Below are 13,467 nucleotides of genomic sequence, written 5' to 3' on the forward strand. Positions count from 1 at the left end.
CACTGATCTTGGATTACATAGCAAAAACTTGGTGACAGATTCCTTTTAACAACCCGAAATAAGATGGAGCTAAAGTACTCGGTGATACCCTGTACTCGGTGATACCCAGTGACTCGGTGATATCCAGGTGCCCGGATTTACCTGTTACTCAGCGAGTAATGGGTGGTGCTTGAATACCGCCCCACATTTTTAGTGTTTGTTACACAGCCAATAAGCAGGCAGAGATTGCCTGCACATCACTGCAATGCCGTAGCCATCTTGGTTGTGATATTACTGTGATTGGCTGGCTATGTGACATCATCAGGGATTAGCAGGCCATGTGTCGTCATCAGGGATCACATCATGGCTCAGCACATTGATGCCATTTCACAGCTCTGGGAAAGTTCATATTGAAGGGAGAGAGTACTTGTCTGGGCCTGTGTGCACAGTATAGCGAATCAGAATCCTGTAGTGTTGATACTTGCGCATAAGCTGAGCCATCATACTAACAGACCTTCTAAGCTTTGCTGTTTGTATCACATGCAGTCTGCATTTAGCCTAAGGTGGGAGAGAGAGAGTCAAAAGAGCAGGGAGAGAGCCTGAATACAAACAGTAGACAGAGATTAGAGCTGTGCAGGCCATGGCCAAATATATAGCTGCATTTTTTTTGGAGGGGATGAAAAAATTGAATATATTTTGATCCGTTGAGTATTACATGATTTGTGTTACTTTTTTGTGTTATATAACACTCAAAAAAATTGTTAAAAAATTTCCCTGGATAAAATGTTTAACCCATACACTTTTCTGTGTTCTGAATTAATTTTTAACATACATGTATAAGCCGATGTCTTCAGCACATATTTTGGTGCTGAAAACGCCCCCCCCCCCCCCCCTCGGCTTATACACGAGTCATTGTCCCAGAAAGATGGTGGGGAGGGAAAGCAGCAGAGCAGCTGCTCACAGAAGCAGAAGCCGGTGGCTGTGGCTGTAACTGTGCCTGCTGCTAAAGAGAAATGAATATTCACTGCACTGGCAGTGAATATTCAATTCTCCTATAGCGTGCACAGTTACAGCTGCAGCCAGCGGCTTCCAGCACACATCCTATTTACCTTCCCTGCACGCTCTTGCTGCATCTCGTTCCGGTGCCAGTAGCTCTTCCGGCAGAGTGATCAAGAGTCCCTTGCTCATTGAGGTAATGAATATTCACCTCTCTCTACTCCCATAGGCTTGGAGTGAATATTCATTTATTTAATGAGCATGAACACGTGATCGCTGGTATGGAAGAGCTGCTGGCACCGGAAAGGGATGCAGTGAGGGTGCGTAGGGAAGCTAAGGAGGCTGTATTTTTTTTATAGGAACCATGTAAACAAGGATTGGGGATAAGGAGCCATACATACAAGGATGGGGATAAGGAGCCATGCATAAAGGGATGGGGAGCCATGCATACAGGGATTGGGAGCCATGCAAACAAGGACAGGGATGGGGAGCCATGCATACAAGGACAGGGATGGGGAGTCATGCATACCAGGATAGGGATGAGGGGACAATGCATATCCGGCTTATATTCAAGTCAATAAGCTTTTCCAGTTTTTCATGACAAAATTAGGTGCCTCGGCTTATACTTGGGTCGGCTTATACTCGAGTATATACGGTATATAACACAGTTATTCATACAGTATTGCATGGTCTGGGGTGCACTTCTGTGATATATAAAACTGGAAAAAAGCATTAAAATTTTTTGCATGCTTACATTTCTCAGCCATACAGTTTCAGGTGTTCTGTGGTACATCTTTGTGATATGTAACACTTCAGAAAAGTGTTAAAATAATTAGTAAAGTTCCAGTTCTCATTCATACACTATTCCGTGATCTGGGGTAAATTTCTATGGTCTGGGGTACATTTCCTGTGATCTATGAAACTGAAAAAATTTTTAAACATTTTCAGGCTTAAATTTTTCAGCCATATAGTTTCATGTTTTCTGTGGTAAATTTGTGCGATCTCTAACAATCCAAAAAAGCGTAAAAAAATTGGCTGGATTTCAGTTCTCATCCATACACTATACTCGATTACACTTCTCATCCATAAAATATTCCGTGCTTTGGATGACATTTCCTGTGACTTGTAAAACTGAAAAAAACATGTGTTAAAATTTTTTGCAGGCTTAAATTTCTCAGTCATACAGTCATCGGGGGTATATTTCTGTGACATATAGCATTCAAAAAAGGGTTTAAATTTTTTTCTGGGTAAATTTTTTCATCCAATCAGTATTACATGCTTTGTGGTACATTTATGTATCATATAACACTCTAAAAAGTGTCAAAACAGTTTGATTGTTGGGTAAATTTTTTCATCCAATCAGTATTACATGCTTTGTGGTACATTTATGTGTCATATAACACTCTAAAAAGTGTCAAAACAGTTTGATTGTTATCCATACACTTTTGCTGCTTTCTGTTGTATTTTGGGCTATTAAACTCCCAAATACCACTTTGACTGCTGCAGGTGACCATTTTTTTTCTTTTGCTAAAAATAAGCTTGAAACACCTAAGCATATCCACCAAAAAAGGGGGCCATGAAGTCAACAAATATAAATAACCCAAAAGAACCAAACTTCACACAAGGCCAATAAAACTAACCATAATCTTTATAAGGGTATGTGTACACGTTCAGGATTGCATCAGGATTTGGTCAGGATTTTATGCAGGTAAAATCCTGACCAAATCTGCACCTGAGGTCACTGGCAGGTCACCTGTGTTTTTCATGCGTTTTTGACGCGTTTTTTTCTTGCGCATTTGTGTGTGTTTTTGTAAGTTCAATAAAGATATACCAAAAAAAGGGTGATGTCATTTCTTGTCCAACCTTTTCATTTACATACTCCATTGAAGAATAATGTTTACACACACAGACAGATGATAGATAACAGATAGATCAATAGATAGATAGATGATAGATAATAGATAGATCTATCATATCTATCTATCTATCTATCGTATCTATTATCTATCTCTAAATATATCTACGATAGATATACAGTATCTATAGATAGCTAGATACTGTAGATATATCAATAGATAGATAATAGATTGATAGATAGATAATAGATAATACCAAGCCCAATGTTTAGTATATCTATGTATCTTTATTTTGTCTGTCTCTCTGTCACGGAAATCAAAAGTCGCTGATTGGTCACTGCAAAATGGCCACGACCAATCAGCGATGGGCACAGTCCAGTGGTGAAATGGCCGCTCCCTAATTCCCTGCAGTCAGTGCCCTTTCCAGTCAGTGCTCACACAGGGTTAATGGCAGCGTTAACAGACCGCGATATGCAGCGGTGTAAAGCACTCTGTTAACGCTGCTATTAACCTTGCGTGACCAACTTTTTTACTATTGATGCTGCCTATGCAGCATTAATAGTAAAAAGATCTAATGTTAAAAATAATAATTAAAAAAAACATTATATACTCACCCTCCATCAGCCTCTGGATCCAGCTGAGGCCTTTCCCGCTCCTCGCAACGCCCCGGTGACCGGTCCATGCATTGCGGTCTTGCGAGATGATGACGTAGCGGTCTTGCGAGACCACTACGTCATCATCTCGTGAGACTGCAATGAACTCTTGGGACCAAAGCTGTTGTGAATTCTGTTGTCGGGCTCCCTCCTGTGGTCATGAATGGTACTTCCGCTGGTTCTATCCATGGAATTCCTCTGGTGGCTGTGGGTGTTTCTGAGTTTCCTTCCACAGGTGACGGGGTTAATTCGTTAGCTGGCTGCTCTATTTAACTCCACTTAGATCTTTGCTCCATGCCACCTGTCAATGTTCCAGTATTGGTCTTGTTCACTCCTGGATCGTTCTTGTGACCTGTCTTCCCAGCAGAAGCTAAGTGCCTGCTTGTTTTTCTCTGGTTTGCTATTTTTCTGTCCAGCTTGCTATTTTGTTTGTTGTCTTGCTTGCTGGAAGCTCTGGGACGCAGAGGGAGCGCCCTCTGCATGGTCTTTTTGTAGGTTTTTGTGCTGACCGCAAAGCTACCTTTCCTATCCTCAGTCTGTTCAGTAAGTCGGGCCTCACTTTGCTAAATCTATTTCATCTCTGTGTTTGTATTTTCATCTTTACTCACAATCATTATATGTGGGGGCTGCCTTTTCCTTTGGGGAATTTCTCTGAGGCAAGGTAGGCTTTATTTTTCTATCTTCAGGGCTAGCTAGTTCCTTAGGCTGTGCCGAGTTGCATAGGGAGCGTTAGGAGCAATCCACGGCTATTTCTAGTGTGTGATAGGATTAGGGATTGCGGTCAGCAGAGTTCCCACGTCCCAGAGCTCGTCCTTTATTATCAGTAACTACCAGGTCATTCCGTGTGCTCTTAACCACCAGGTCCATTATTGTCCTGACCACCAGGTCATAACAGTACAGGTGGCCCAAAGTACTAATGCATCTCAATAGAGGGATAAGAGACGTTCTGAGACCATTTTTTTTTCTTTGCAGTGTGTTTTGTCTTTCTTTTCCACTTTACATCTGGGTGGTTCAGAACACAGGTGTAGACATGGACATTCAAGGTCTGTCCTCTTTGATGGATAATCTCACTATAAGTGTACAAAACATTCAAGATTTTGTGGTTCAGAATCCGATGTCAGAGTGTTCTGTCTTCCTCCACGTAGGATGCTGTGTGGATTCCAACATACGGCTAAACCTTCATCCACATCCCAGTAAACAGACTGTGTTGATGCTTAAGTCTTATTTATTAGGGTGATGATAACCAAAACTATAACGTTGAACAACAATGGTGGACAGTATTCATAGTAGATGATCGAATAGTGAATGATGTTGATGTACAAAGTGGATGTTCAGTGAATAATCATAGTGGATGACTGATCATAGTGGATGACTGATCATAGTGGATGACTGATCATAGTGGATGACTGGTGAAAAACTGTAAAGAATAACAGCATTTCAGTATATGCACATACAGGGTGCAATCACATAAATAACTGGGACATAACAGCAAGAATTATACAGAGTGCGTTACACAGTAATTCTAACAGTAATTCCCTATTCTATACAAGAATGCATCTATCTAAATGCAGAGTACACATTAACCTAACTGCAAGCTGCAAAGCACATCTGCCTAACTATATCTGACTATAGGAGCTGCATAAGGTTTAAATACTAACACAAACATAAGATGCATTAAACCTTTATAAACGTACCGAGATCCGTTAGGACAGGGGTAAGAAAGTAAGCGAGACAGGAGCACGTGTGCCTCTCTGCAGATCTGAGGAAAAATGGCTACTGAAGCTTGTCTTCACAAGAAGAATGTGGGCGGAACTAACCCATAAGACATTGCTCTTAGGAGGGAAAGGTTCGTAAACAACATGAAAAGTAGGCAACTGATGACCTCCAGTGGCCACAACTTGATTAACATGATAATTAACTCGCTGCACATTAAGATGGGCAGAACACTCCCCGCTTGGCGTCAACAGATGTCACAATTAGGTTCTTTTGGGGAAAATAATAATACAAGCTCAGTAACGGGTCTGAGGAACAGTTTGTTTTCTCTAAGCTTGCACACTCTGACCTCTACTTTCCGCACTTTCCCATCTTTACTGGGCAGGGTCTTAATGACTAGGCCGAGTGGCCACTCGTTCCGATGTGACTGACTGTCTTTGACGAGTACAACATCGCCAGATTGAATGTTTGGGCGGTCTTTCTGCCACTTTGTCCTGCTTTGCAGAGTGGAGAGATACTGTTTCCTCCATCTATTCCAGAAGACGTTGGACACGCTTTGTACTTGCCTCCATTGTCGTCTGTAGAGGTCTTTGTCATTGAATTCTCCGAGTGGAGCTTTCGGGACACAGGTTTTCTGTGTGAGTAACAATGCAGGAGTAAGGATGGATGGATCTCCAGAATCACTAGAAAGTGCTGTCTTGTAGGACTGGGTTACATGAAATAGACAAGCTATAGCTCGAACAAGTGACTTCCATGTGGAGAACCTGCTGAACCGGTGAGATTCGAGGTGGCAGCTTGAAATCTCTGTATGTAGAGCAGACACTTGAGGATCTCTTCGTCTGTGTCTGGACCCACTAGTTCGAAAGTTTCAGGCCTGCTGATGTGGGACATCGAACGGTACAAAGAGGTAGGACCTGTGAACCATGAAGTGTCCTTTAGATGACTGGGTGCAACGGATCTAGTCGCGTGGTCCGCAGGATTGTGGTGAGTAGGTACGTAGTGCCACTGATTAGGGTCGGTGGATCTTCTTACCCGAAGTACCCGGTTGCTGACGTAGACGTAGAAGCGTCGTGTCTCGTTACAGATGTACCCCAGTACCACCTTGCTATCGGTGTAGAACTCTGCATCCCCGATCTTCAGGCCCATCGCATCCGAGACCAGCTCGGCCAACTCAACTGCGAGGACAGCAGCACAGAGTTCCAGTCTGGGTATTGTATGTTCACGAAGTGGCGCCAATTTCGTCCGGCTCATAACGAACCCGATATGGCATTGTCCGCTTACGTCTGTGGATTTGAGGTACGCTACTGCTGCAATCGCTTTGACTAATGCATCACAGAAAATACAAAGTGTTTGCGTTTTGACCTCTGTGGATGGCACAGGAGCATACGGTTGTTTCACATGAAGGTTGGTCAGGGCTTCAAGAGACTTCCTCCACTCTACCCACAGGTCAGCCTTTCCCGCTGGAAGTGGATCATCCCAATCAGTAGTGTCTTGGGTGAAGTCCCTGAGCATCAGCTTTCCTTGGATAGTTACTGGAGCTACGAACCCCAAGGGGTCGTATAAACTATTCACGAAGGAAAGAACTCCTCTGCGCGTGAAGGGTTTCTCATCCTTGCTGATCTGAAAGGTGAAGGTATCTGTCTTCAGGTCCCACAGCAATCCAAGGCTCTGCTGCATAGGAAGGGGGTCGATGCTGAGGTCTAAATCCTTTAGATCGCTGGAATAGTCTTCAGAGGGAAAGGCTTCCATCAACTCTCGGCTGTTGGAAGAAATCTTGTGTAACCTTAGGTTAGACTGAGCGAGCATGTCACGAGTCCTCTTTAGTAGACTGATTGCGGCCTCACTTGTCGGTGTGGACTTCAAACAGTCATCCACGTAAAAATCCTTTTCCACAAAGGACCTGACGTCCGAGCCATACTCTTCTTCACCCTTTTTGGCAGAATGTCGGAGGCCGTAGATTGCGACCGCTGGGGAAGGACTGTTCCCAAAGATGTGTACCCGCATCCGGTACTCTGCGATGTCTTCGTCCGGGTCGTTGTCACGGTACCAGAAGAATCTCAGGTAGTTTCTGTGTTCCTCTTTGATGAGAAAACAGTGGAACATCTGTTGTATGTCGGCCATAAATGCCACTGAATCTCTACGGAAACAGAGTAATACTTCCAGAAGTCTGTTGTTGAGGTCTGGGCCTGACAGTAAGACATCATTCAATGACACGTCTTCGCATTTGGCACTTGAGTCGAATACCACTCTAATTTGACCTGGCTTCTTAGGATGGTACACTCCGAAGATGGGCAGGTACCAACACTCCTCTCCGTGTCGAAGTGCAGGTGCAATCTCTGCGTGGTTGTTCTGGAATATCTTTCCCATGAAGGTAAAGAAATGTTCCTCAGGTGACTTCTGAAGCTTGTGTCTTAGGGAGATGAATCTGCTGTAGACCAATTCCTTGTTGTTGGGTAGGCGTCTCCTCTGAGGTCGAAATGGTAGAGGTGCGACCCAACTATTCGCCGTATCCTTGACTATTTGTTCGTCCATGATGTCCAGGAATATCTTGTCTTCTATAGACATCGCTACCTTGTTGTCTTCCTTCGTCCTGTGGAAGACTGTACATCCTATGTGGTCTTGTTCACCTTCACAGGCGTGGTCTTCGTTGATAGGAACTGAGAAAGGGCAAGGTAGGGGAGTGCTGCTCGGTAGTTCCTTTACCAACAGACTATTGTGACACGGCTGGAAGAGAGATGGACGTCCATTTTCTAGTGTGCTGGTAAGCATACTGTTGACTGAGACCGGCTTGTGTTCTCCTCCTAGACAGACATCTCCTACAATGACCCATCCAAGGTCTTGCCTTTGCGCGTATGGAGCATTCAGTGAGCCGTTGATATATTCTCTAGTCTTGTGGACTCGTAGTATATCTCTTCCCAGAAGTAAAGCTATTGGCGCTTCTGGTTCCAACTTAGGTATCAGGTGGGCTATACGCTTCAGGTGGGGGTGATACGTTGCCACCTCTGGTGAAGGTATCTCAGACCTGTTGTCAGGAATCTGGTTGCACTCCAGGATGGTCGGTAGTGACAGACAGGTCTGGCCATCCATGGACTCCACTTTGTATCCGGTTGCTTTCCTCCCCGCCGTCTCGACGGTACCTGAACATGTCCTAAGGGAGTAGGGAGAACTGGGGCCTACAATGCTGAAGTTGTCAAAGAAGATGGACCTGGCTAAAGACCTATTACTTTGGTCATCTAGGATTGCATATATCTTGAGCGCTTTGTCTCTGTGGCCTGTTGGATAGACTCGGACAAGGCAGATTTTTGAGCAGGATCTTCCTCCCTTGAGTCCCTTACAGATCTCCATACATTGAGAAGTGACCGCAGGGGTGTCTTCGTCGGTGTTCTTCTGTTTCTCATCGTGCTCCTCTGCTTGTGACAACACTCCTGGAGGTGGTCCAGGATGCAAGGCTGTATTGTGATCCGTTCTGCTGCATTCTGCACATTTCATGCTAGCTCCACAGTTCCTGGCCAAGTGAGAGGTCGTAGCACAGCATTTGAAGCAGATGTTGTTTTCCTTGAGGAAACCTTTGCGATCCTCTAAAGTCTTCTCCCTGAAGGCTCTGCACTTTAGTAGAGGATGTGGTTTCCTGTGTAGAGGACACTGCTTACTGACATCCTGAGGTTTGCTCTCTTCCGTAGGGGGCTTAGTTGTCTAGTGTGGAGGACCTGTGGAATCAATATCAGTTTTATGGACTGCCACGGGTGTCTTACTGGGTTTGACAACAGGGGTAGTGGAACATGACAGAGTGAAATCAAAACTAGGGTCATTTCTGATCTTGGCTTGCTGGGTGACAAACTCAACAAATACAGTAAAAGGAGGGAATGGTACGTTATGAATTTGTTTATACCGTGAACCATGTATAATCCACCTTTCTTGAAGATTGTAAGGAAGTTTTTGTTCTATTGGATTGACACCCCTAGCAGTGTCTAAGAATGCCAATCCAGCCAAGTGACCTTCCTTCTGGGCGACCTGTAACTCTATCAATAAATCATTCAATTCTCTAAGTCTTTGATAACCCTTGGGCCCTATCTTAGGGAAATCATCAATTCTTTTGAATAAAGCATTCTCTATTACTTCTACGGACCCATAGCATTCGTCAAGTCTTTCCCACACTTTACGTAAACCTATGTGTGGGTATTCTATGTTAATGTCTCTTAGTCTTTTAGCATGCTCGACCGATTCAGTTCCAAGCCACTTTACCAGGAGATCTAACTCCTCACTACTAGAAAGGTCCAGTCCCTGAATGGCGTTCTGGAACGAAGCTCGCCACGACCTGTAGTTTTCGGCTTTGTCAGTGAACTTTACAAGTCCTTTTGTTACCAGTTCTCGGCGGGCAAAGAACTTTGCCAAGTCTATGGTGGCTTGATCAGTGTTGGTACGAGCCGGTATGTTATAGCCATGTCTAGTGTGTGGTGCGTCACCATACCTGTGAGACGCACTTGGCTTCGGACAGTCTGCATAGTACCTTTCTGGTGAAGAAGATGTCTCTTTAAGGTGAGGTGGGAGCTGTACCTTCTTCTTAGTGGAACGGTAGCTGTGGTCGACTCCTCTGTGTTGGACGTCTTCTTGTTTGTAGTAGGGAAGTTCGGGGTTGGATCGATGATAATCGGCGTAGGCTGATCGTTGTAGTCTGTCGAGGGTGTTGTCCATGCTGGAGTGTCGATGAACGTACTCTGCGACGCGCTGAGCTGGATCTTGCTGCTCTAGATCTGTTCCAAGAACGTTGCTGCGTCTCTCATAATCAGGATCCTTCATGGCTATCAAGTACTCTGCCTTAGCTATTGCAGCTGCTGCCTCTTTGTCTACCATAAGTCTTTCTAGAGACACTTGCAGGCGCGCACCTTCTGCTTCTTGCTCTGCCCGCAAACGTGCGGTTTTGGCTTGCAGGCGTGCAGTTTGTTCTGCCTGCAAACGTACCTTTTCTGCCTCATGCTCTGCTTGTCTCAGCTTTAGATGCATTTCTTTCTCGGCAAAGGAGGACCTCGCTTTGGCTGCTTCAGCTTCAGCACGAGCGACAGCAGCCAGCTCTGCTAATGATGACCTGTTAGAGCTTGCTCGTGACCTCGTCTTGAGTGAGGATGTGCTGTTTCGAGACATTGTGCGCTTAGCTGCGTACTGCTGAGTGTTTTGGCGGGAAACTGAGTCTATGTGCGGTGAGCTTCCGCGTGGCGGGAATGATGTAGCTTCTCTTGGCGGGCTGCAGTATAGTCCCGCGGCTGTATGGCGGCTGCTGTGATACCCGAATGCGGAGCAGTGTGGGTGTTAGCGGTTCTGTACAGTCTGAACAACTACAGCCTGCGACCGGCTATCAGTTTCACTGAAGGCAGCTAATCTGTTCTTACTTTACAATCACCGCCTGCGACTGGCGGTCTCGTTTTTCACTGTTCTGTCTTCCTCCACGTAGGATGCTGTGTGGATTCCAACATACGGCTAAACCAGTCATCCACTATGATCAGTCATCCACTATGATCAGTCATCCACTATGATCAGTCATCCACTATGATTATTCACTGAACATCCACTTTGTACATCAACATCATTCACTATTCGATCATCTACTATGAATACTGTCCACCATTGTTGTTCAACGTTATAGTTTTGGTTATCATCACCCTAATAAATAAGACTTAAGCATCAACACAGTCTGTTTACTGGGATGTGGATGAAGGTTTAGCCGTATGTTGGAATCCACACAGCATCCTACGTGGAGGAAGACAGAACACAGAGCCTAGGATTCCAATTCCTGATTTGTTTTTTGGTGATAGATCTAAGTTCTTGAATTTAAAAAATAATTGTAAATTGTTTCTTGCCTTGAAACCTCGCTCCTCAGGTGACCCTGTTCAACAAGTAAAGATCATTATTTCTTTGTTACGTGGTGACCCTCAAGACTGGGCATTTTCCCTTGCGCCTGGGGATCCGGCATTGCGTGATGTTGATGCGTTTTTCATGGCGCTTGGATTGCTTTATGACGAACCTAATTCAGTGGATCAGGCAGAGAAAATCTTGCTGGCTCTGTGTCAGGGTCAGGATGAAGCGGAGATATATTGTCAGAAGTTTAGAAAGTGGTCTGTGCTCACTCAGTGGAATGAATGTGCCCTGGCTGCAATCTTCAGAAAGGGTCTCTCTGAAGCCCTTAAGGATGTCATGGTGGGATTTCCCATGCCTGCTGGTCTGAATGAGTCTATGTCTTTGGCCATACAGATCGATCGACGCTTGCGTGAGCGTAAAGCTGTGCACCATTTGGCGGTACTATCTGAGCATGGGCCTGAGCCTATGCAATGTGATAGGACTTTGACCAGAGCTGAACGGCAAGAACGCAGACGTCGGAATGGGCTATGTTTTTACTGTGGTGATTCCACTCATGCTATCTCCGATTGTCCTAAACGCACTAAGCGGTTCGCTAGTTCTGCCACCATTGGTACGGTACAGTCTAAATTTCTATTGTCCGTGACTCTGATTTGCTCTTTGTTATCCTATTCTGTTATGGCATTTGTGGATTCAGGCGCTGCCCTGAATTTGATGGACTTGGAGTATGCTAGGCGCTGTGGTTTTTTCTTGGAGCCCTTGCAGAATCCTATTCCATTGAGAGGAATTGATGCTACGCCTTTGGCCAAGAATAAGCCTCAGTACTGGACCCAATTGACCATGTGCATGGCTCCTGCACATCAGGAGGATATCCGCTTTCTGGTGTTGCATAATCTGCATGATGTGGTCGTTTTGGGGTTGCCATGGCTATAGGTCCATAATCCAGTATTGGACTGGAAATCTATGTCTGTGTCCAGCTGGGGTTGCCAGGGGGTACATGGTGATGTTCCATTTTTGTCTATTTTGTCTTCCACTCCTTCTGAAGTTCCAGAGTTTTTGTCGGATTATCGGGATGTATTTGATGAGCCCAAAGCCAGTGCCCTACCTCCTCATAGGGATTGCGATTGTGCAATTAATTTGATTCCTGGTAGTAAGTTTCCTAAGGGCCAATTGTTCAATTTATCTGTGCCAGAAAACGCCGCTATGCGGAGTTATATAAAGGAATCCTTGGAGAAAAGCCATATTCGCCCGTCGTCATCACCATTAGGAGCATGGTTCTTTTTTGTGGCCAAGAAGGATGGTTCTTTGAGACCTTGTATTGATTACCGCCTTCTCAATAAAATTACAGTCAAATTTCAGTATCCTTTGCCGTTGCTGTCTGATTTGTTTGCTCATATTAAAGGGGCTAGTTGGTTCACCAAGATAGATCTTCGAGGGGCGTATAATCTTGTGCGTATTAAACAAGGCGATGAATGGAAAACAGCATTTAATACGCTCGAGGGCCATTTTGAGTACCTGATTATGCCATTCGGGCTTTCCAATGCTCCATCAGTTTTTCAGTCCTTTATGCATGACATCTTCCGAGAGTACCTGGATAAATTCCTGATTGTATATTTGGATGATATTTTGGTCTTTTCGGATGATTGGGAGTCTCATGTGAAGCAGGTCAGAATGGTGTTCCAGGTCCTTCGTGCGAATTCCTTGTTTGTGAAGGGGTCAAAGTGTCTCTTTGGAGTTCAGAAGGTTTCATTTTTGGGGTTCATTTTTTCCCCTTCTACTATCGAGATGGACCCTGTTAAAGTCCAGGCCATTTACGATTGGACTCAGCCGACATCTGTGAAGAGCCTGCAAAAGTTCCTGGGCTTTGCTAATTTTTATCGGCGCTTCATCGCTAATTTTTCTAGTGTTGCTAAACCGTTGACTGATTTGACCAAGAAGGGTGCTGATGTGGTCAATTGGTCTTCTGCAGCTGTAGAGGCTTTTCAGGAGTTGAAGCGTCGTTTTTCTTCTGCCCCTGTGTTGTGCCAGCCAGATGTTTCGCTCCCGTTTCAGGTTGAGGTTCATGCTTCTGAGATTGGAGCTGGGGCTGTTTTGTCGCAAAGAAGTTCTGATGGCTCGGTGATGAAGCCATGTGCTTTCTTTTCTAGAAAGTTTTCGCCTGCTGAGTGCAATTATGATGTTGGTAATCGAGAGTTGTTGGCCATGAAGTGGGCATTCGAGGAGTGGCGTCATTGGCTTGAAGGAGCCAAGCATCGCGTGGTGGTCTTGACAGATCACAAGAATTTGACTTATCTTGAGTCTGCCAAACGGTTGAATCCGAGACAGGCTCGATGGTTTTTATTTTTCTACCGTTTTGATTTTGTCGTTTCGGACCTTCCGGGCTCTAAGAATGTGAAGGCTGATGCCCTGTCAAGGAGTTTTGT

Source organism: Ranitomeya imitator, chromosome 3 (genome assembly GCF_032444005.1).
Source record: "Ranitomeya imitator isolate aRanImi1 chromosome 3, aRanImi1.pri, whole genome shotgun sequence".
NCBI lineage: Eukaryota > Metazoa > Chordata > Amphibia > Anura > Dendrobatidae > Ranitomeya > Ranitomeya imitator.